Genomic DNA, 4,743 nt, shown 5'->3' on the forward strand with positions numbered 1-4,743 from the left:
TGAGGTAATTTTTAGCGCTGCTATTTGATTTCACTATTTGGGAGGGCATGTTTATAGTGAATCATTTATTGTTTCGCACTATTTTATTATTTAAGCAGCTGCTTAGAGTGAGGTGCAATCCCCTAAGCGCAGCGTTTGGCACACAGGAGAGGGCGGAGAACCTGTGGACCATATTTTTGATACAACAGTGACATTACCAAGAACTGGACGTCCCTCCAAAATTGATGAAAAGACGAGAAGAAAACTTGTCAGGGAGGCTGCCAAGAGTTTTACAGCAACATTAAAGGAGCTGCAGGAATATCTGGCAAGTACTGGCTGTGTGGTACATGTGACACCAATCTCCCATAGTCTTCATATGTGGCAAGACGGAAGACTTTTCTTACGAATAAAAACATCCAAGCCCACATAAATTATTTATTTATCTTTGTCTCATTTTTTACATCACAGAAATCTGACATTTTAACAGGGGTGTGTAGATTTTTTATATCCACTGTATTTTTATTTCACATAACAAGGCAGTAGAAACATCTAGTCTTTCCTAACAAAGGCCTTCTACCCCTACTTCAGAGGTCTATTTGGTGCAGTAGAATTTTTACAACAGATGAGATCCAACTGGTCTCTTCTTTCATAACTGCTCCACTGCTCCTCCTTGCTTGTCAGTGTTAATGTACACAAAGCCACACACGTGCAGCTCATGTACTTTTATGGCATTACACTGTGTTGTAATGCTGTAATTCCCAAGTGCATGTGCGGAAGTGACATGATCGCAGCCCAGCCAATCAAGTGGTCATAGTAAACAAGAAAACTCATGTGGTTGTGGGTGTAATTGCCATCATCCCTTTAGATCCATAGGAAAATATGTCCTCATTTTGGGATTTTTAAGGCAATTCAAATGTTATTTTGTAAAAAATGTATTTTATTAAATAACTTTGAAAAATTGCAGTTTAAAAAGACAATACATATTTTTTCAAAAAATCACAGATTACATCATAATATAAAATATAACAAGAAATGCTTTGAAGCAGAGTGACCTATTAGAGATACATAGAAGTGGTATTGCCCAGCTACTTGCTTATGAATTCCATCATGATGTTGGTCTGATGGAAATATCCAGTAGATGGGGATAATTTTTAAAAATAAAATACATTTTTTACAAAATAATGTTTGAATTGCATTAAAAATCCCAAAATTAGGACATATTTTCCTAATCAAGTGGCCATAGAGTCTGAATCCAGAAGGAAAACCAAGAGAAGACTGAAGCCCCTAAAACAGCTGAGAATGCTGACACTGCAGTGCTGGAGAGGAAGCCTTGGCAAGTAAGCCTGCCATAATTTCTAATTTGCAGTGCATACTAGACATGTGCATTCGAAAAATGCATCTTGGTCCAAATTTCAGGGATTTTCATGTTCGTTTTAACAAAACGATAACGAACGCGCAGAATCCGAAATCCGAAAGATCCAAAATTAAAAAATGCTTTATTTTCATATCCATTATATTTTTGTATTGTTGCGACAAAAGTTCGATATAGATAGAAGATTCGACATGGCGGTGACAATAACGATCTGTGTCTGCGGTCAAATGTGCTTAACCTAATTCTATTAGTCTAAGATTATTCGAAATAGAGAGAAAAGATTTAACATCATTAAGACAAGATTTGACGAAGCAGCTAAAAACATACGATCACCGTGAGCGGACATTTACGGTGAAATGCTCCGCCCATAGGCTATAGAAGAATTCTAATGTTGTTTGATTAGTAATAATAATTATAATTATTACTAGTCAAAAACATTAGAATTCTACTATAGCTTGTGGGCGGAGCAATCTACCGTAAATGCACGATCGCGGCCTCGTACAGCTTAGCTACTTCGTCGAGCATCCGACAGACACCATAAGCCTTCAATTGACAGATTCAACCTTAAACACTTAAGCCTCAAATCATTTGGCTGGCCAAAGACCAGAGCACTTTTTGCGATTCGACACTGCGTCGCTTTAACTGACAATTGCGCGGTCATGCAACGTGGCTCCCAAATAAAATTGACGTCCTTTTTTCCCCATAAATAGAGCTTTCTTTTGGTGGTATTTTATCACCTGTGCTATAAACAAAAAAAGAGCAACAATTTTGAAAAAAAGCAATATTTTTAACTTTTTGCTATAATAAATATCCCCAAAAAATATATAAAAAAAACACATTTTTTTCCTCAGTTTAGGCTGATATGTATTCTTCTATATATATTTGGTAAAAAAAATCTCAATAAATGTTTATTGATTGGTTTGCGCAAAAGTTATAGCGTCTACAAAATAGGGGATAGTTTTATGGCATTTTTATTAATACTTTTTTTTTTACTAGTAATGGCGGCAATCAACGATTTTTATCGTGACTGCGACATTATGGCAGACAGATCGGACACTTTTGGTGCTATTTTGGGACCATTCACATTTTTTACAGTGATCAGTGCAATTAAAAATGCATTGATTACTGTGTAAATGTGACTGGCAGTGAAGGGGTTAACCAGGAAGGAGCGCTGCAGGGGTTAAGTGTGTCCTAGGGAGTGCTTCTAACTGTAGGGGGGAGGGGCTACATGTGTTACGACACTGATCACCGCTCCCAATTACAGGGAGCGGTGATCAGTGTCCTGTCACTAGGCAGAACGGGAAATGCTTGTTTATGTTCGCATTACCCCGTTCTTCAGCTCCGTGAGATGATCGCGGGTATCATCGTGTCCGCGGGACCCGGGATCACACTCACGGAGCTTGCGGCAGGATCACACGTGCGCCAGCGGCGGTGCGCATGTGACCATATGGCGGCAAATTCAAAGGGACGTACAGGTACACCCATTTGCGCAGCCGTGCCATTCTGCCGACGTATATGTGCATGCGGCGGTCGGCAAGCTGTTAATTAATTCGGATTTTCGTATGAATGCATTTTTAATGAAACGAAATAAAAACAAATTTCGGGAGTAACTAAATACATTTATTTTTCGGACGAAACCGAAATTCCGAAACAAAATATTTCAGTGTGCACATGTCTAGTGCATACTAGTACATTATGGTATAAAGTTTCCAGGGGCCATTTTATTTTTTCCAGGTTTAATTACACTTTAAAGATGTATTCCCATGGAAGAGGCTGCTCTCAGTAACAGTGAAGTTAATCTGAAAAGAGCTGTATTCAGCAACATTGAGACTATATGATAACCCATAAGTGTCATGTATCCAAGAGGCTATGAAAAATACATTTCCAATTCAGATTGTCCCTAAAAAATATGACCAGAAAATAGTGTAGGAGTAAAATAAACTAATTGTGGAGGGGGCACACTCAAAAGTTCCCTTGATGCCCTTCTAAGATACGTCAAAGGCCATGCAGTGCATTATTGATTTAAAAAAAATGATCATGAGCCAATCTTGTGTGTACCAAAACCAGTTGAATTTCTATTTTACGGGAATGACCCGACTCCTCTCACAGTCTCAGTTAATTCTGTTATAATGTTTGTTAAAACATCCGCTAATTTTTGTGTCTTTATTGTACTCAGAGAGACTTCAGTGGTCGGAGGTAATAACCAAAACTTGACCCTTGAACCTCACATTAGGCTTTAAGGTGAATCCTGTATTATTTTCTCCTATCCTATTATTGGATTGTGTTCAAGGCCCTACCACAGTGGTAGGGCCTTGCACACAATGCCGTCACACAATGCTAACATTTTACTTCAAACAGGCCCTAAAGTTTTTCCTGTTTCAGTCCTGCTGATTCTGTGTGTAATCAATTCACTACAAACTGCAAAAGCAATATAGCACTGACACTAAAATAATGGGTTTAGTAAACCAATACATATTGTTCATAATGTAGTTCAAACCAATCAGAGTTCAGCTTTATCAGTTTAAGGAGCAAACATTTTCAAAATAGTTTCCTTAGGTTTCACATTTTGTTTCTAAATACATGCATTAACATTCACATGCTGTTAATGTGATAAAGGCTCCTGCGCCTTTATCAGCTAACATCTCTGGATCCCCAAGCTCTTTGCTATCTAATGATATAGTCACTCATCGCTGGCATTGTAGTGTAGTACAGATGAGATTATATTGATTGTTGGGGATCCTGTATCATAATGTAGCACATGCTTTTGGCCTTCACCAGGGCAGTTGTAGATCTGCTTAATGTGTTTTTTGTGGTTTTGTATTGGTTCATTTCACCTCCTAGCTCGCCCTCATTCCATCCCATGGGAGGGCCCATGGCTCTCACGTCGTGGGTGTGTCTGTAGGGTATACGTTTTGTAAATTAAGCTATTTCAAGCTAGGCTCTGAAGAAGAAGGCCAATCCTTAGAAACGCGTCATGAAAAGGTAACCTAAAGGGCCCATGGCTCTCACGTCATGGGTGTGTCTGTAGGGTATACGTTTTGTGAATTAAGCTATTTCAAGCTAGGCTCTCAAGAAGAAGGCCAGTCCTTAGAAACACGTCATGAAAAGGTAACCCAAATGTATCCTGACTCTTTGTATCCAACTTACTGTACCACCCAATCTTAATTGCCCCACTATAATTACCCAAAAATATACTGACACAAAGGTTGGGAGTAAACTGGCCGTTTTCAGACCCTTTATTTAAAATTTAACAATTATGTAAATAATAATAACACCAACAACAAAACATAACCTTTTGGTTGCTGATCCTTGGAGGCACTATGTATCAGAAATATTTCCTTGTATCTGCGTGAACCGATTCCGCAGTCCCTGCCACACTGCACTGACTCGGG

The sequence above is a fragment of the Aquarana catesbeiana genome, linkage group LG01, assembly GCF_042186555.1.
Source record: "Aquarana catesbeiana isolate 2022-GZ linkage group LG01, ASM4218655v1, whole genome shotgun sequence".
Classification (NCBI taxonomy): domain Eukaryota; kingdom Metazoa; phylum Chordata; class Amphibia; order Anura; family Ranidae; genus Aquarana; species Aquarana catesbeiana.